We start from the raw sequence: 20,891 nt of genomic DNA, 5'->3' as shown, positions 1-20,891 counted from the left end.
GATCAAAAGAGCCCTGAGACACAATGCCATCCATGAGTTAAACTGAAAAACAAAATATTTAATCTTTGTGACACTGAAATAGAATTTGCATAATAATTTGGAACAGGGTGTATGTAGCCATGCCCCTGTAGGGGTTGCTGAATGTAGTGGTTCACCTGTCACCCTGCCCAGTCCGGCATCCATCTCTCAGACACTCAGAGACATAGAATAGTCCATATGCTTTGTTTTTTGTATTTTATTAAGGGGATTGAACTTGGATGGGAAATGGGAAATTATGGGATGCCCAGGAACATTCAGTGCAACTTGCTTGAGACTTCTTTATACACTCTATTATATACATTCCAGTCTTCTCTCCAGCACAGACTCTTGCTTAAGACCTCTTATAATTCACTCCACCAGCATATCACTTGCTGCATACCATTACTCCACCAGACTAGCTAGCACCGTATGGTTAGGCCTGACACTAATTCAGCCAGGCCTCAGTGAACTGCCTTTGTAGGAATAGTTCAGTTGCTAACTGTCCTGTATTCAGCTACCAATCCCAGATAGGTCTCTTCAGGCCCTGCCAGCCAGTCTGGCTGCAATGACCTCTCTCTACTGCCCTTCCCACAGTCTCTTCTGGTTCTGCACCCATCTCAAACTGCAATCTCCCAGTTCTCTCAGTCGTGCCCTCCCTGTCCTCCCGACTGTGCTCACTCACCAGCCCTCCAGGCTGCGACCAGTTGTCCTACCTGGAGCCTCTTAGCAATGTTCTCTCCCGCTGTCCTCTCCTTGCTCTCTCATGTGCCTCTCCTCCAGGATCTCGTCTCATGCACCCGAGCCCCGACCCAGGGTCACTCCCCCTTTAGACTGGGGAGCTCCCCGTGGACCCTGACAGCCTCCACACTCTCTCACTCCTGCTCTTCCTCCCCGACAACTCCCCCCAAGCTGGGCTGACCCTGGGTATTTAAGTTGGCCTGCCCCCTGCCAATCCAAGTTGGGGATTGGTCAAGGCTCCTTAATATACCCCAGGCAGCTCCTCCTCTCCTCCTGTATTTAACATCCTCACTGTGTGCTAGCCAGTCCTCATGGTAGCACCTTTTTGTGCACACTGTACACTATTTGGAATTCACTTTTCTACATCAGTAACAGGTAATTACATGGTCATTCTTTTCCTGTTCATGCTCACAGAGGCTCATTCCTATTTTTGTCAATTATATCTGTTTCATGGTTTTCTTTTTTTTCTTTTTTAACTCTGATCTGCTCTTTCCTTCTCACACACTATTTTCCATTCCACTCACTTGTTCACCTACACTTTGGCGTTGGGCTCTAGCAACTTCCCACAATATGGAGTATTTACAGTATACCCAATATATATTTTTAGATATGAAGCCCACTCACACCACTATCTGGATCTTTGTCTTTTGTCTTTTTGGGGATCATGTTTATGCACCCGGTCCTTCTTCTGCAGGTCCCTTCCACAGCTTCTGATACAGACAATTTGGACAGCCTCTGACTCCTCGTCCCCCATTTTCCAGACTTATTATGATGTAAGTACTTATAGGGATGAGTAGCTCTCTCCCCTTCTTTTTGTACATATCCTCCCCATTGAGGGGTACAACATTGGATCATACTGGTCTACTCGTGTTTTGTTTTATAGATTGCGTGCACCTCCCCCTGAAGTGTGGTATTATCCACGAAAGGCGTTGGGATAATTTGGATGCACTTATTCGCATGCAGACGCCTCTACTCAATACATTATTTTGAGTTCACCACCTACCATGTCATTTTAAGCATTTTTACTACATACATTATTTGTTCCATACCACACAGTGGCTGGCTGGTTGTTTGTTTCTATATATGGTCTGTAATATGTGATTGACAATTTTATTCATTGCTGCATGTATCATGTCATTTTGCCATGTTACTTGTTTCACCAAAAAAAGCATGTTTTTTATATCAACTCATCTTCTAGCCATGTGTACTCACCTCATTCAAAGTCCCAAAAAAAACCCCTTTGTTTACTCTCCTCTTCTCCTCTCTTTCTAGCACCTTCTAGAAAGAAGGAGGTGACAGTGATGCTACCTGTGAGTCACCTAGCCCTGCCCTGAGCCACTTCCATCCCAGAATGAAAACAAACAGGCCTAGCTACCAGCTAGGCCTGCCTAAATTTTCCTACTCTGCTAGAAAAATCCTCACTCTAGCACCTACATAACTAGAGGGTGCTACATATATATACTGTATATATGACAAAAGTAATGGTCAACTATTGCCCTGTTTTTTCTTGTTTTCTCTTCTTTTTTTTTTTACAGTGGAGTGATGTAATCAATAGCAGACTGATCAGTTCTGTGTAGCACTAATGAAAACTGTGGTTTGATTGTTTGTTTGCCGTCCTTATTCAGTTTGGCCTATAGAAACCTAGTGAATGTTTTCAATACTCCCTTGGGGAGATTCAATAAGTACAGTCTTCACCAATAAAAAACCAGCAACAACAGCAGGCTAAATGTATTTATTGGGGATGCATTAACATATTTAGCGGCCCATCCATCTCATAACTGATACAGTCTCCAGTGAAATATTATCTTCTTCCTCTATAGGGCTGATTTATCACATGCAGAGTCATTTTCGACACCCTAATGAATCAGCCCTATGAAATAACATACCCTGTTGAGATATCTCACCTAAGATCATATCACATGTTTGATTAATACTTTATTTGTGTTTCCAGAGGAAAAGGGTTTTGGCTGAGGAAGATGGAAGCAGAGATTCCCCCCCCCCCGCACCTCACACCGCCAGCTCGCCAGACGGAATAGATGAGTCTGCCCTGGTCTCTGTGGGATATCTCAAAGAATACATTTTGATATCCTTTACCATATATATACACACAAGATTCCAATCTTAAAGGAGGAATAATGTATTCTATTGGCTCCTGATAAATATATTCTGCCTATGTTTCCATTTTGAGCCTTTTGAATAACTAAAGCTACATTGAGATGTCTTTGTTAATATTTACCCCCCCCCCCCCCCAAATTTTTCTGCTTTTTTGCTTTTCATTTCTCGTACATTGCAGTGACAAATTCCCCAATGCTTTAGAGAGGGCATTGAACCATTCAGCTCAGTGCCTGTGTGTCTTATTTATAAGGTCAATCCACCCAAAGTTTTCCGTTTTTGAAAGGCGCTGCAGAGTTAAAGCGTTAATAAACCCAAAACCAAAAATATAATTTATCGCAGCTTACCAATCATTGGATGTGGTTTCTTTTTTAGGCTTTTTTCTCCTCTGTTTTCACCTGGTGATCTGGTCAATAACACACCTCCTGTATTAGAGTGCCCCCATTCTGAAAGAAGAACTTGCTGTGCAGATACAACTGCTTTAATAGCTGCTGCTGTCAAAAAAACCCTATTTTATTCATACTTACCTAGATGGATGCAGCTGTCCCCCGGCGCCTCTTAAGCCGCGTACACACGAGCGGAATGTCCGACAGAAAAAGTCAGACGGAAGATTTTCATCGTCTATTCCAATTGTGTGTACGCTTTTTTTTTTCCGAAAATTCTGACGGACCTAGAAATGGAACATGTTGTAAATATTTCTGATGGAACCAATTCCTATCGGGAAAACCAATCGTCTGTATGCTGTTCCGATAGACCAAAAACGACGCATGCTCTGAAGCAAGTACAAGACGGAAGTTATTGGCTACTGGCTATTGAACTTCCTTTTTCTAGTCCCGTCGTAAGTGCTGTACGTCACCGTGTTCTGGACGGTCGGACTTTGGTTTGGCCGTGTGTAGGCAAGACCGCTTGAATGGAATTCCATCAGAGTTCCGTTGGAGAAACTTTCAGAGTTTATTCTGACGGCAAAACCAGTCATGTGTACGCGGCATAAGACTGAGGACCGAGCGATCAAACACCACTGATTACTCAGTTCTCACAGCTCCCTGAGCAGAGGGCTGGTGATGGTCAGTCAGCGGCTCTCTGCTCTGCCCCCTCTTCACTCACTGGAGTGCTGGGCTGTGGAGGGGACGGGAGCGGCCAGATCAGGCTCTCAGCAGCTGGCTGAGAGGCTGATCTGGGTGCTGTTCCAGGGATCTGGGCATGTCCTGACTCTATGGTCGTGATGATGCAACGCCTGGACCGACCCTGTGACGTCAGCAGAGAGCGGACTTCAGCCCACTGTCTGCTGAACACGGGTCACAGGAGTGCAAAACGAACTACACTCCTGTGATCCATAGGAGAAGTACAGCCAAATGAGCTTTGGCTATGCTTCTCCTTTAAGAGATGTAACAGATGCTGCAATAGGTAGCCAGAGATGAGGCACACTTCATTACAGCTAAATTATTTTTTACTGTGCAGATGTACAAAAAGCTCCCACTATTGCTCTCGGCCTCCTCCAAATTCTTTTTTTTTTCTTTTTGGTCGCTGTAAATCCAACTTCCTGTTAGAGGATGGCTACGTTCCCTGTGGTCCCACTCTATGTAGACCTCTTTTGCGCGCTCCTGACATGGATGTGTAGTGTGCATAGAGCAGTTCACATGACCGCCACTAGCGAGCCCTGCTCATTCCAAACAAAAGGGAAGTGAAAATACAAGGAGGCAGAAAACACATTGAGAAATAATTTCATGAAAAATAGATTAGAGGGCCATTAAGCAATGGATGTGTATGGATTATTTTTGGAGAATAAGGATATAATTTAGTGTCACTTTAAAACAGTATTAACCACTAGCCAACCAGCCGCCGCGTGCCCCCGGAGCCAATGCACGTGCCCGGCGGGTGCGATGACCGCCGGGTACCCACGACCGCTTGTGACAGAGCGAGAACCGGGATCTGTGTGTGTAAATGCTAAGTATGAACACCGATCTCTCTCCTCCCGTAGTCAGTCCCATCCCCCCTACAGTTAGAACACAGAGAGGGAACACAGTTAACCCCTTGATCACCCCCTAGTGTTAACCCCTTCCCTGCCAGTGACATTTATACAGTGATTAGTGGCTATTTTTAGCTCTGATCGCTGTATAAATGTCAATGGTTCCAAAATAGTGTCAAATCTGTCTGCTGCAATGTCGCAGTCCTGATAAAAATCGCCATTACTAGTAAAAAAAATAATAATAAAAATGACATAAATCTATCCCCTATTTTGTAGACGCTATAACTTTTGTGCAAACCAATCAATATACGCTTGTTGCAATTTTTTTTACCAAAAATATGTAGAATACATATTGGCCTTATCAACCCCAGGGTAGTGATGCGTTTGGGGGTGGATACGTCCCCCTTCTTCTCAGTGGGTAGGGGCACCAGGCAGGGTTGCCCTCTGTCGCCCTTCCTGTTTGCTTTCATGATGGAACCTCTGGCGGTAGCCTTGAGATCGTCCCCGGAGGTCAGGGCAATCAGGGTGGGTACCACTGATGAAGGTCTGGCGCTCTATGCTGATGATTTGTTGCTGTTCCTGAAAGACCCAAGAGAATCGCTGGCAACGGCATTGTTGATTATGAACAATTCACTACTTCACTACTTTATCCAGCTTGTAAGTTAACTGGCACAAGTCGTCAATTATGCCAATAGATGCAGGTGCAAAAGAGATAGCGGACCCTAACTTGGCATTAAGATGGGTTTCCATGATCACGTATTTAGGTGTCAAAGTCACGGCAAATGTCGCAGATTATATGTCCCTTAACCTAACACCTCTATTGACCCTCTTTAAACAGAAGGCCTAGGCTTGGCAAAAACTTCCATTGTCCTTAATAGGGAGGATTAACCTTCTAAAGATGAAAATTCTCTCTGTGATTTTATATTTTCTAAGACATGCACCTATATGGATACCTAAATAATTTTTAGGAAGTTGGATGGCATCACTAGTTCATTTCTGTGGTCCCCTAAGTTACCCAGAATAGGGTTAAAGGTACTTCAGGAACCCTGGGGTCAAGGAGGTTTAGCCTTGCTGGATTGGAGGAAATATTATATAGAGAGCTAGATGGTGTTTGCTCACTGCTGGATGGTTTCTGATGCTGGTGACTCAGCCGCGGTATTGGAAGCAGCCCACCTGGGTTCATACAAGTGTTTACGATTGGCAGTTCATAGAGGTGCTAAGTCAGATCTTCTCCTTACGATGTCTATGAAAGCCAGCATCAAGGCATGGGAAGAGGCGGGTAGGCTAGCATGCCCCAACCATCTTGGCTTTTCTCCATCAACCCCCCTGTGGATGAATCCCAAATTACCTAATTTCTATTCTTTTACGGATCCCATGGTGTGGGTGTCTAGGGGAATCAAACTTATCAAGGACATCACTAGAGAGGGGGAATTACTGACCTTTGACCAGCTCAAGCATAGACATGACCTTCCCAATTCCCATTACTTTAGATTCCTCCAACTGCATCACGCCTTCCAGTCCCAGTTTAAGGACCGAGCTATCCAGTCCTTCCCCTCAGACCTAGAAAATCTGCTTACGTCTGAGGAACTTCCTAAACCTTTATCTGTTTCATATAAAGAATTCTTTAAAAAAAAGGCTATTGGCAGTAGCCAAACGTAAGGAAAGGTGGGAAGCGGAGGTCCCCGACATCAAGGGTGAGGAGTGGGATGACATGTGGGATCATCCCTTTCAGCACCTGGTGGCGACTGATTCACTTTAAATTCTTGCATTAATTTTATTATACCCCAGCTAGACTGGCTACCATATACCCAGAATGTTGGAGGTGTACCTTTTTTCGTCAGCGGCTACCGACCATATCTTTTGGGAGTGCCCTTGAATCACACAGTTCTGGACTGAAGTTACCTCCTGCATAGCCGAGGTCCTGGTGGTCCCTGTCCCGATGACTATCAGAGTGTGTCTCTTGGGATTGGTGGAAGAGATGGTTCCATCTCGGGCTCACAGAACTCTAATCAATATCCTACTGTTTTATAGTAGAAAGACCATACTATTACATTGGAGGAAACCTGAAGCCCCCTCCCTGCCTTTTTGGAAGGGGCTGGTGAATTCAATGATGCCCTATTATAGAGCGCCATATCTGTCAAGAGGATGTGGAAAGAAATTTAAGGTGTGGCAAGCGTGGTATAATTCTGATGTAACGGTGGGGTAGGAGTCATATTAATGTTGAAAAGCCATTGTGTGTACATCCTTTTAACACCCGAGTCTGGAGATATCTGAGGCCCAATGAACACTGGCTGGTTTTCACTGCTGGAGATTTACAGCTAAAATGGTGATTGGGTTTAATGCTTTGTTTGTTACTATAAATGTTGGCTCGGTGTTGAGCCGGGTCACTTTTCCGCTGTATGTTTTGTATAAAGTGACGCAGTGCCGTATCGCAAAAAATGGCCAGGTCAGGAACTTTTGTATCTCACAAAAGTTAGTACACCCCTCACATTTTTGTAAATATTTTATTATATCTTTTCATGTGACAACACTGAAGAAATGACACTTTGCTACAATGTAAAGTAGTGAGTGTACAGCTTGTATAACAGTGTAAATTTGCTGTCCCCTCAAAATAACTCAACACACAGCCATTAATGTCTAAATCGCTGGCAACAAAAGTAAGTACACGCCTGCGTGAAAACCTACCCGGTGTCATGTGACAATTGCGTTAGTGTTACAAGGTGTGAATGGGGAGCAGGTGTGTCAAATTTGGTGTTATCACTCTCTCATACTGGTCACTGGAAGTTCAACATGGCACCTCATGGCAAAAAAAAAAAAAAAAGAATTTTTGCTCTACATAAAGATGGCCTAGGCTATAAGAAGATTGCCAAGACCCTGAAACTGAGCTGCAGCACGGTGGCCAAGACCATACTGGAGTTTAACAGGACAGGTTCCACTCAGAACAGGCATCGCCATGGTCGACCAAAGAGGTTGAGTGCACATGCTCAGCATCATATCCAGATGTTGTCTTTGGGAAATAGACGTATGAGTGCTGCCAGCATTGCTGCAGAGGTTGAAGGGGTGGGGGATCAGCCTGTCAGTGTTCAGACCATACACCAAACACTGCATCAAATTGGTCTGCATGGGTTTGGCCCCAGAAGGAAGCCTCTTCTAAAGATGATGCACAAGAAAGCCTGCAAACAGTTTGCTGAAGACAAGCTGACTAAGGACATGGATTACTGGAACCATGTCCTGTGGTCTGATGAGACCAAGATAAACTTATTTGGTTCAGATGGTGTCAAGCGTGTGTGGCGGCAACCAGGTGAGGAATACAAAGACAAGTGTGTCTTGCCTACAGTCAAGTATGGTGGTGGGAGTGTCATGGTCTGGGGCTGCATGAGAGCTGCCGGCACTGGGGAGCGCCAGTTCATTGAGGGGACCATGAATGCCAACATGTACTGTGACATACTGAAGCAGAACATGATCCCCTTCCTTCGAAGACTGGGCCGCAGGGCAGTATTCCAACATGATAACGACCCCAAACACACCTCTAAGACGACCTCTGCCTTGCTAAAGAAGCTGAGGGTAAAGGTCATGGACTGGCCAAGTATGTCTCCAGACCGAAACCCTATTGAGCATCTGTGGGGCATCCTCAAATGGAAGGTGGAGGAGCGCAAGGTCTCTAACATCCACCAGCTCGGTGATGTCATCATGGAGTAGTGGAAGAGGACTCCAATGGCAACCTGTGAAGCTCTGGGGAACTCCATGCCCAAGAGGGTTAAGGCAGTGCTGGAAAATAATGGTGGACACACAAAATATTGACACTTTGGGCCCAATTTGGACATTTTCACTTAGGGGTGTACTCACTTTTGTTGCCAGTGGTTTAGACATTAATGGCTGTGTGTTGAGCTATTTTGAGGGGACAGCAAATTTACACTGTTATACAAGCTGTACACTCACTACTTTACATTGTAGCAAAGTATAATTTCTTCAGTGTTGTCACATGAAAAGATATAATAAAATATGTACAAAAATGTGAGGGGTGTACTTACTTTTCTGAGATACTGTATGTATAATTTATACTATAAAACAATTGCTGTGTGCCGCTAAAGTGTTCAGGTTCGACGTGAAGAAAAGGTGGTAAATCTAGCACGCACCCCCCACCATGTATTCTGGGATCCAATTGCCCATCTCCCCGGGACCAACACGGCAAGTGGAGGGGAGGGTATATAGCGGACACGCCCATGGTATCTCTCGGGATTCGAGCCGGACCACGGACAGCGGTACTATTTGTGGACTGTTTTCCAAAACAATTACCTGCTACACACACTGGCTGCCAGGATGTTGGGCACCATTGCATGTGAGTGTAATTTTTAACTTGTTTATCAATACATTTTTCAACAGGATTGCGCAATGAGGATTTTTTTTATTATTCCCCATAGCTCCCAACTGTCCCTGATTTGGAACTCGGGTCCCTCTGTCCCTCTTTCCTCCTCAGTTGTCCCTCATTTTGGTCTGATCTATATAGTTGTATATAAAATGCACTTTTTATCTTTCAAAAAGTGTTTTCCAGTGCTAAGCCTTTCATCCAAATTATAAATGTCTGCATTTGTAAATTTTAAAAGCCAATATAAAGGAATAGAAGTGGTAAAAAAAGTCCCTTGTGGATTTATTTAACCTTTTTTTTGGTTAATTCTCCATTAAGGGGGTGTGGCAGGGGGCGTGTCCTATGCCTACATACATTTGCTAGTAGGTGTCCCTCATTTCCATCTCAAAATGTTGGGAGGTATGATTCCCATTCACTTATATGAGGCAACATACTGCAAGAGGCACCAGTACAGATTTCTCTAGGGGTCTCCCCACATGCTTGAACGACCACACTAGAGATAGTTGGTCAACTCCTAGGGGTGAGTGTACCTCTATGTGGGGCACCCAGTCTGAGCACCTTGGAACACAGATTTACTATTGAGCACAAGCACTTTTTATATCACCAAATTGGGACTGTTTAAGATATGTACTGTATATATTGTTTACACCTAGCGCGGTGGATTTTTCCTTTTTCAAGCCTATAATAAGGCTTACTCGTAGGTACTGGAAATATCTCCTAAACTTGCACAGTTTAGGAGATATTTACCATATACGTGTGCGCCAAAGTCATCCACGCATGTGCACTAAAGAAACAGCCCCTCGTGCCATTTCTTCAGCAGCCGCGCTGTGATCGGTGGCTCCCGTGCGTATGCGCGGGAGTGATGTCATTGTGGCTCTGGCCAATCACAGCGCCGGAGACCGCGAACCCGAAAATAACTCCAGGAGACATGTCCCCGGTCACAGCTGTGTGCGGGGCCACTGCAACAGCTTCAATCTAAGGTAAGTATTTCAAAATGAGCTAGTATGCATTGCATACTAGCTCGTTATGCTTTTGTCTCACAGGGTTTGTTTTTTGTTTTTTTATGGGTTTACAACCACTTAAACAGTGATTAACCACTTCAGCCCCGGAAGAATTTACCCCCTCCTTGACCAGGCCATTTTTTGCGATTCGGCACTGTGTCGCTTTAACTGACAATTGCGCGGTCGTGCAACGCTGTACCCAAACAACATTTATGTCCTTTTTTCCCACAAATAGAGCTTTCTTTTGGTGGTATTTGATTAACTCTGCGTTTTGTTTCTTTTTTTTGCACTATAAACAAAAGAAGAACGACAATTTTGAAAAAAACACAATATTTTTATTATTATTTTTTTTTTTCCTCAGTTTAGGCCGATGTGTATTAGACATGTGCACCGTCAATATATTTGTTTCGTTTCGCTCCGTTCCGTTTCATATTAGAATTAATTCGTATTTCATAATTCGTGTCCGAAATTTTGTACGAAATACGTTCGTTAACTTTTCGTAACAATTACGAATGTTCGTTATGATGAATTTATCATTATGAGGGGCTCCCACCATCCCTGTGCTGTGCTGTGCTGACTTCCTGGGGTTTTAACTTTTAGGTTCGTTAACTTTTCGTAACAATTACGAATGTTCGTTAGGAATCTGGATCCGAAATTCGTAAACGAAATTTCGTATTTCGTACAAAATTCGGAAGCATAGCAATTCGTATTTCGGATCCTCCCAAATGTACGAATTTACGGAAATTCGTACGAATTTTCGATTCGTATGAAACTAATCGCACATGTCTAATATGTATTCTTCTACATATATTTGGTAAAAAAAATCTTAATAAGCGTATATTGAGTGGTTTGCACAAAAGCTATAGCGTCTACAAAATAGGGGATAGATTTTAGGCATTTTTTTTTACTAGTAATGGCGGCAATTAGCGATTTTTATCGGGACTGCCATATTGCGGCAGACAAATTGGACACTTTTGACAATTTTTTGGCACCAGTGACATTTATACAGTGATCAGAGCTAAAAATAGCCACTGATTACTGTATAAATGTCACTGGCATGGAAGGAGTTTAACACTAGGGGGCGATCAAGGGGTTAAGTGTGTGTTCCCTAGGTGTGTTCTAACTGTGAGGGGATTGGACTGACTGGGAGAGAAGACAGATCGTTGTTCCTACTTAAGAGCCTGCTGTGGCTCTGAGACCCCTTTCACACTGGAGGCGTTTTTCAGGCGCTTTAGCGCTAAAAATAGCGCCTGTAAAGCACCTGAAAAAAGCCTCATCTGCAATCCCAGTATGAAAGCCTGAGTGCTTTCACACTGGGGCGCTGCACTGGCAGGACGTCAAAAAAAGTCCTGCAAGCAGCTTCTTTGCAGCGCTTTAGAAGTGGTGAATACACTGCTCCTAAAGCACCCCTGCCCATTGAAATCAATGGGTAGCGCCACCGAAGCGCCTGTAAAGTGCCTCGGCAGCGGCGCTTTGCAGTCGATTCGGCGGCCGCTAGCGGGGGTTAAAAGTGTTTTGCTGGCGCCCGAAAAGCGCTGCAAAAACTACAGTAAAGCGCCGCTAAGACTAGAGGCGCGTTACCGCCGACGCCCAGGCGCTGGCAGTGTGAAAGGGCTCTTAAAGCAGCTGCAGTATATATACGGCGATTCGCGCAGCAGAGCCGTTCTGCTGCCGTATATATACAGGAAGCGGTTAAGCAGTGATGTTAATTGTATTGCCTGACCAGATAACCACTAGAGGGAGCATTTACAAAACAAAGAACCAACATGACGGATTATCACGATACCATTGAGGAATTCATACACATACTGTAATACTTTTTACTAAATTTATTTTACAAAATGAAATACATAGAAAACATTGTAAAATCACTAAGATATTCTTTTGAGGTTCAACAAAAATAGTTACAGTATATGTCAAATAAGATGGTTGACGTGTTTCACAAAATAGCTTCTTCAGAACCAATTACTCATTGACTCGTAACCAGAGAACCTTAAATTGGAGACGTGGGAGAAATAGATGTTACTAAAGGTAAATGTATGCCTTGTATAGATCAAACACAGATTATATATACTAAAGATAATATTCCTAGGTTGATGTAATGACCCTCATAAATACAGAGAATGATAACTTACATACTTACAAAACTTACATATTGTGAACCCAAGAACATTGAACCTGAAGATCAGAAACAGAGTGCCCCAGTTAAAATGGGAGGAGTGGATGGTAAATAAGGAATGCAGGATATGGATCGGTCTAGGCCCTATATATGAATCAGAAGAATCTCTAATTATAAACATGGGCCCCAAGACCGATAAACTAGAGGGAGCATTTATAAACCTGTATATGAGATATAATCAGGGCTTTTTTTCAGCGGGAACGCAGTTCTGGCACCTTCAGCACTGAATGTATGTAATGGTAAGTGGGTGCTGGGTTGTGTTACAGTGTCCATTGATGCTGGCTGCTGGGGGATCTATTGTTACTGGAAGTGCTATTTTTTTGCAGGGGTTTATTGTTGCTTGGGAGGTCTATTGTTGCTGCTGGGGGACCTATTGAGTCTGGAAGCAATCTATTTTTACATTGGGGGGTCTGTTGTTGCTGGCGGGGGATTTATTGTTGCTGGGGGGGTGGGGGGGTCAATTGTTGTTGGGGGGGTCAGTTGTTGTTGGGGGGGATTTACTGTTGAGGGAGCAGTCTACTGTAGCTGGATGCTGGAGGGTCTATTGATGCTGCTTGTGGGGGGAGATCTGTTGTTGCTGCCGGGGGGTCTATTGTTGCTGGAGGGGGGTATTTTTTGCAGATGGTCCATTGTTGCTGGGGGGGGGGGGAGAAGGGGTCTATTGGTGGCTACAGGGGATCTTTTTTACTGCTTTTCTTGTTATCATTAACAAATTCCATACAAATTACTTAGTACCACAAATGTTACTTGGTTCTGTATTTTCTAAAAGGGGCAGTATTGGGAGGTGGAAAGGGGGTGGAACCAAGTAACGGTGCTCGGAGGTGGGTAGGAGCAGAGACAAGGGCTAACTCCGAAAGTTCCTGCACCTATTCTCTGAGAAAAAATGCTCTGGATATAATTATTAAAATATGGTAGAGCAAGAAAGTGAATTAATCTTGTCAAACATTACATCATATAAACACTACGATAAAAACTCAAAATATGTACTGACTATAAATCCTCTGTCTAAGGCTGACATCGCTTGATTTCTCTTGTCCCTTTATTCCTTACAACCACCCCCCAGCCTAGGTATCCCCATATCAGGATATATTAGATGTTTTAGCTGGCATGGCAGGACAGCTGCTTGTGATAATCCCCTATTTTCACAGCTGAAACGTTTAAAAGCTACACTATTCAGATTAATTAGGCAGATGATTAATTACGGGCAGCCGATCAATTATTACGCGCATTTCGGATTCTTGGGAGTAATTCCGCCGGAGCCTTTGATCTCTCAGGTGTTGTAGCCAATGTATAATCAAGCAGTTTGGGATTATCTCTAGGAACCCACACTTCATATGCTATTCTTCACTTGTTTTGCACTACTTAATCCATTCTTTGTCACCGTATTTAATTTGATTCATTCTTCATGAGAGAACAGAAGTCCGTTTACCGCTGTGAGATTGATAATACGAAGTGTTATCAATCCCCGAGCTCTGATACAGGACACAGGCTTCAACTGAAAGATTCCATTTACGCTATCAATCTCTGAGGTTCCAGCAGCTAGCGAGTTTAAATCAGTCGGATCCTTGTTTTTTTCCTTTTTTTTATTTTTTTGGGCTGCTATATTCTACAGTCTGTCTACGGCTACATACACATGTAAGAGAAAAAAAAAATCCTCCTTTGTTAGGAAAAAAATATAGAAAATATATATTTGTTACAGTAGCCATTTTGCAATGTAATATTAGAAGATTTAGCTTCCCGTTTGAATCTGTAGCCAGCTACGGTTCACTAAAGCCAAGAGAATTTTAGTTTTGGCTTTGTAACAACCATAGACGCAATGATCTGTGTACAGAACTCCCAAAAAATCCCATTCCCTCCCTATGGGATTGGTTCACTGTTTTTCCTACAAACTCATTGTGACCCCTTGTCCTAAACAGGGGCTGCTATGTCAATTTAGTTTTTGGCTGGGCTCTAGTTAGCTCAGACTGATTGTATAGTTGTTCACCTGGTTTTTCCCTAAACTTAAGTTGGATTGTAATTTTTCACTTTTGCCAGTAGATGTCACTGGTATCACTGGTTATAGTTTGACATTTCCAAACAAGACTAAGTTATGAATATTTATACTTCCTTCAGCCAATCCAGTAGGAGGTTTATGCCACTAGTGCATGCTGGGGGGAAGATATAAATATTTGGGACAGGCCATGCGCTTTCTCTCTCAACAGGGGCTACTATGTCAATTTAATTTTTGGCTGGGCTGTAGTTATCTCAGACTGATTGCATAGTTGTTCACCTGGTTTTTCCCTAAGCTTAAGTTGGATTGCAATTTTTCACTTTTGCCAGTAGATGTCACTGGTATCACTGGTTATAGTATGACATTTCCAAACAAAACTAAGTTATGAATATTTATACTTCCTTCAGTCAATCCAGTAGGAGGTTTATGCCACTGGTGCATGCTGGGGGGAAGATATAAATATTTGGGACAGGCCACACGCTTTCTCTCTCTCCCAGGGCTGAGGCCTGGGGAGGGGCTACTGGATGGAGCTCTGTTGTTAGGCCCAATAGCCTGTCTTTGGGACTAACATGTGCTGAAGTGGTTCAGAAGATGCCCTCCCTGGTCTGGAGGAAGCTGTGCCAAGGAGGAGACCCAGGGCAGGCCCCTTGCTGGAGAGAGCCAGGAAGAAGGCTGGTCTCTCTGAAGGGCCTGGTGACTCACTTGGAGGATGCACTGAAATTTAGAAACGTGTTTACGGTGTTGCCGGATCTGCTTAACACTGGGAAGCTGGGCAATGATCTGGATCTGGAGAGTCTGTAAGTGATCGGCTATAGTGTCTGGGACCCCTAACCCTCATGTCCATCCTGCAATAAAACTTTAAAAAGAAAAAAGTGATTGGTGCCCATTATCCTTTCCTTTCCCAATGACCACTAATGTAAAAGGTATTCTTCCCAAAGACCACCAATGTAAGAGACATTATTTTAAGCACTTCCCTACTGTGCTATAGCTGAAAGACGGCTACAGCGTGGCTCTGTTGTTCCAGGAGGGGGTCCATGGACGTCCCCCTAGAACCACGCCCGTCGTGGTCCCTCTGGGGCGCGCATCCGGCACGCTCTGTGATTGTGTCCTTTGGACACAGCTGATCACAGATCGTGGGAAAAGGCCAATCACAGTGGCCCATTACCACGTGATCAGCTGTGTCTTTTTACAGCTAATAACAATGTAAACAAACTTGCTGGTTATCTGCAGTACTTTCCTCATGCGCTGTCACAGCATGAGGAGTGGAGAGCAGTAACAGGCAATATTGACAGGGGGCATGTACGCAGATAATCAGGACACTGATCATCAGTGAACTGATTATTAGTGCAGCCTCATCAGTGGTGCCCATCAATGCCACCTATCAGTGTCCATCAGTCTTGCCCATCAGTGCCACCTATTGTTGCCTATCAGTGCTGACTATCAGTGCCTATCAGTGCAGCCTCATCAGCACACATCAGTGAAGGAGAAAAATTACCTTTTTGCAAAATTTTATAACAGAAACTAAAAAAAAGTCGTCTTTTTTTTCAAAATGTTCATTTTGTTTTTCATTTGTTTAGCAAAAATTTAAAAAACTCAGTGGTAATTAAATACCACCAAAAGAAAGCTCTATCTGTCTCAAAAAAATAATAAAAATTCATTTGAGTACAACATTGTATGACCGTGCATTGTCATTCAAAGTGCAACAGCGCTGAAAGCTGAAAATTGCCCTGCTCAGGAAGGAAATATACAGTAAGTGCTCAGTAAGCAAGTGGCTAAATGACTATCAATGTAAAGGAATGCTTTTCTAAATAACCACCAACTTGAGGGGGCATTTTTCAACTGACTGTTGACGAAAATGGAAAATGTATTATCAAATACCGTAATTTTCCTTTCCTGATGGACTCCATGGCAGCCTACGTGTGGTTAACCCCGCCTCCTCTCCAATGCTACAGGATCCCACTCCCATAAATTTGAGCTCATCACTAGAGACCGCGTTCCTTTACTGGCAAACTCATGACCGATGAGGGGAAAATCCGTCTGCCATGGAGTCCATCAGGAAAGGAGAATTACGGTAAGTATTTGATAATAAATTTTCCATTTTCCTGACAGACTCCGTGGCAGCCTACGTGTGGGAAATAACTAGCCAGTCGACACGGGTGGGTATGCTGATCAAAAAGAAATGTAATTTGGCCCATCAACTGACAGGACTCTTAAACCAAAGCTCACAGAAGATAGAGACGCAGGCTCTATATGTGACGTGACATAAAGGTATTAATGGAGGCCCATGACGCTTCTTTACAGATGACGTCTGGAGCCACATGCCGGGCTGCTGCCCACGAAGCCGCCATACTCCTGGTGGAATGTGCCTTCACTGCCTCTGGAGGAGCCAAGCCCTTAGCTCTATCTGGATGGACTGGACGATCCAGGCCGCAATTGTTCTAGACGAAGCGGGCTTCCCTCTGTTACTGCAAGATGAACAGGTAGTCGGAGCGCCTAAAGGAGGAAGTAACTTGTAGGTATTCCTTAAGTATTTCACCCATATCTAGAGGATGAACTTCAGAGGACCCTGGGGTCCTGAATGTAGATAGGACAATTTCCTGGTTCTCATGGAACACTGAAGAAACTTTTGGGTTCGAGCCTAGCATAGGGATAAGGACCACCCTATCAAGAAAAATCAGGAAGGGTTCTTCATGACCTAGAGACCCAATCTCGGAAACCCTTTTGGCCAATGTGATAGCAACTAGTAAGGCGGCCCTTGCGGAAAGGTTTTTGACAGAAAGTGGAACGGACCCTGAGGTACTGAATTCAGACAGAAAATCCAGCATGATGGGAAGATCCCATTTGGGGAACCTCGGTCTTCTTTGGGGCCTGAGTTTTGTCATCCCACGGAAAAACTGTCTGCAAATAGGTCCACTTTGGGATTGACTCCCAAGGACTGGATCAATTCGAACGTCTGCACATGAAGTGACCATTCGTTGTTGTCTAACTGTGTGCGAGACAGGAAGTCCGCTTGGACGTTCTGGACTCCGGGGATAAAAACCGCTGAAATGTTGGCCAGGTTTTTCTGAGCCCAGGACATAATGGGCTTGACTTCTTGGAGCTGTGTGGAGGTCCGAGTGCCCCCTTGCCTCTTCGCATAGGAGACCACTGTGGTGTTGTCCATTCCAAGACACACTCCTCTTTCAGGAGATGAGAAAATGATTAAAGGGCACACTAGGCTGCCCGTAGTTCCAGGACGTTTGAGCCCAGGTTGCGAAGACGGGTATCCCACTTGCCTTGTGCAAGTTCTGACCTGCAGAGGGCTCCCCAACCGGTCTCACTGGCATCGGTTGTGACCGTGATCCATGAGATGGGAGCAATGGAGTGGCAGGTGAGCAGATTTCTGCGTTGGAGCCACCAGAAGAGGCTGTCCCTCATCACTGAGGTTATGTGAATGGCCTGATTGCTATCTCTTGAATGCCACTAATGGAGGAACCCTGTCTGGAAAGGGTGTAACCTCCACAGGAACCACTTGACCATGGGGGGTCATAGAGTGCCGATAATTTTTAGGCACTGTGAGACATTTAGGCGTGAGGAACTCCGAGCCCGTGAGATTCTCCCTTGGATGACTGGGATCTTCTCCACTGGGAGAGAGATGGTGTTCTCCACCGTGTCGAACTGGGCCCCTAGGTATACCAGGCACTGAACTGGTTCCAGATGGCTTTTCAGTTTAGTTTAGGAGCCAACCAAACTCGAGCAGTGTGGTGATAACCTGCTCTCTGTGGATCAACAGTCTTGTCTTGGGACAGTAGCAGGAGGTCATCGAGATAGTGGTACAAGCGTATCCCTTTTGTTCTGATGAGGGCCACTATGGCCAGAAGAACTTTTGAAAAGACTTTCGGAATGAGGTTGTCAGGCCCAGGAGGATCCTGGCCCATTTCAGGGATCCACTTGTGTTCAAACAGCCTGTTGGGTTTTTTTCCCGAACAATTAGTGCCACCGGCTATAGCCGGCAACATTAATCAATGTGTTCTGCATTCAGGGGAAGCTCCCCATGCTCCCTGCCAGCAGAACACAATAGCACTGCAGGAGAGATTCCCCCATCAATAATGACTGTGTTAATGGGGGGGATCAAGCAATTTTCTTTCCTTCCACCTGTGCTGAAAGAAAGAAAATTTCATAACCTATGGCCTGCCTAAAACCTTTATAGTATTTCCACAAAGCCAAGCCTAAAGTTGTTGTAACCCTAAAAAAAAAAAAAAAAAAATGGATCCTGTTCCTTTAAAGCATGTTATATAGCACAGTGCATGTGCTGTGTAATTTGGCCTCCTGTATCATATAAAATACCTGGCTGATCCTGCCAGTTTCTGCCCCCCACCCCCTGTAAACTGACAATGGTTTATCATGGCTGCTAAGCCCTGACATTGTGGTTAGTTTACATGCCTCCGTCATCCGATGTGTCTCCTCTCTCCCCCTCACCCCCTCCCTGCCTGTCAGTTCCTGTATCTGTGTGAGCCATCTCCGCCCCCTCCCCTCCTGCCGCTATTAGTACTAATAGAAACTTTTAAAAATGTCACTACTAGTCCCTCTGTTTTATCCAGCAATAACGCACTGTAATGCCCCGTACACACGATCGGATTTTCCGCCGGAAAATGTGTGATAGGACCTTGTTGTCGGAAATTCCGACCGTGTGTAGGCTCCATCACACATTTTCCATCGAATTTTCCGACACACAAAGTTTGAGAGCAGGCTATAAAATTTTCCGACAACAAAATCCGTTGTCGGAAATTCCGATCGTGTGTACACAAATCTGACGGACAAAGTGCCACGCATGCTCAGAATAAATAAAGAGATGAAAGCTATTGGCCACTGCCCCGTTTATAGTCCCGACGTACGTGTTTTACGTCACCGTGTTTAGAACGATCGGATTTTCCGACAACTTTGTGTGACTGTGTGTATGCAAGACAAGTCTGAGCCAACATCCGTCGGAAAAAATCCTAGGATTTTGTTGTCGGAATGTCCGAACAAAGTCCGACCGTGTATACGGGGCATTAGTGTTTGTTGAAAACAAAGCCTCTAAATACCCTTTTCAGAGATCTTCAGGCCAGTCACGTGACTCCCGGCCGCTCCACTACTCTGATCCAAGGGCTACAGCAGGAGGGGCTGAGCGGCCAGTACGACAGTCAAGTATCCTCCCCGGCTGATATCGGAGGGAGGTCTCGGCTCCTCCTGCTGTAGCCCGGGCATCAGAGTAGGAGAGCAGCCGGGAGTCACATGACCGGCTTGAAGATCTCTGAATAAAAGTGATTTAGAGGCATTGATTTCAATAAACACTTATACTGTGAGTTATCGCTAGATAAGAGAGAAGAGATGTCAGTGACATTTTAAGTTAAAGGAATTGTAAAGGCAGAAGGTTTTTTATCTTAATGCATTAACTTACACAAAAATTACACAAAAACCTTTTGTGTGTAACAGCCTCCCCAGCACCCCCTAATTACTTACCTGAGCCCCATCTCTCTCCAGCGATGTCCGCAAATGTCTAGGCCATCCGGGACACTCCTCCTGATTGGCTGAGACACAGCAGAGGCGCCATTGGCTCCCGTGGCTGTCAATCACAGTCAGTCAGCCAGGAGAGAGTGGGGGCGGTACTGGGCCCAGGCTGGGTTGGGGCTCCATGTCTGAATGGACACACGGTGCTGTGGCTCAGCTCCAGTGCCCTCATAGGAAGCTGCTTACTGTGGGGTCACTCGACAGGAGGGAGGGGCCAGGAGCAGCAAAGAGGGACCCGAGAAGAGGAGGATCTGGACTGCTCTGTGCAAAACCAACTGCACAGAGGAGGTAAGTATAACATGTTTGTTATTTATTTATTTTTTTTAAACGAGACTTTACAATCACTTTAAGGTTACAAACACTTTAAGCTGGCCATACACTAGTAGAATTTCATTTGAAAATTTTCACTTTAAGAAAGTTCCTTTGATTTTTGAATCATTAGTGGGGTCCAATCAAGGATTGTTTTTCGACCACAGTGACAGGAAAATTCTAAGGTAGAGGATGAAAAATTGTTCTTAACTTAAAATTTCTAACTGTGAATGTGGATTTTGTTTGAGGATGTTCATTCATTCCAAAGTCGAATGTTACTAAACCTAAAAATGTTTTTTACCTTAATGCATTGGTTGCATTAAGGTAAAAAACGTTTTCAGTGTCCCTGTGCCCGCCCTTCCCTGTGTGAAGGGGAAGAGAGGGGAGAAGAGATGAGCGCTGGGCACGGCTTTTCTCTCCTTACTTCCTCTTTACACAGCATTCGAACAGCAGCAGGAGCCCTTGGCTTTTGCTGCTGTCAATCAGAGGAGGTGGGGGCGGGCCTAAGTACCGCTGTGTAAAGCCTCGTACACACAATCGGATTGTTGGCCAACAAAACCGTGGAATTTTGTCCGAAGGGCGTTGGCCCCAACTTGTCTTGCATACACACGGCCACACAATTGTTGGCCAACAATTACGAACATAGTGACGTACTACGTTGTTTTTCAGCTCTTTAGCGCCAC

The sequence above is a fragment of the Aquarana catesbeiana genome, linkage group LG06 (genome assembly GCF_042186555.1).
Source record: "Aquarana catesbeiana isolate 2022-GZ linkage group LG06, ASM4218655v1, whole genome shotgun sequence".
Lineage (NCBI taxonomy): Eukaryota > Metazoa > Chordata > Amphibia > Anura > Ranidae > Aquarana > Aquarana catesbeiana.
Note: the sequence above shows the minus strand (reverse complement) of the source record.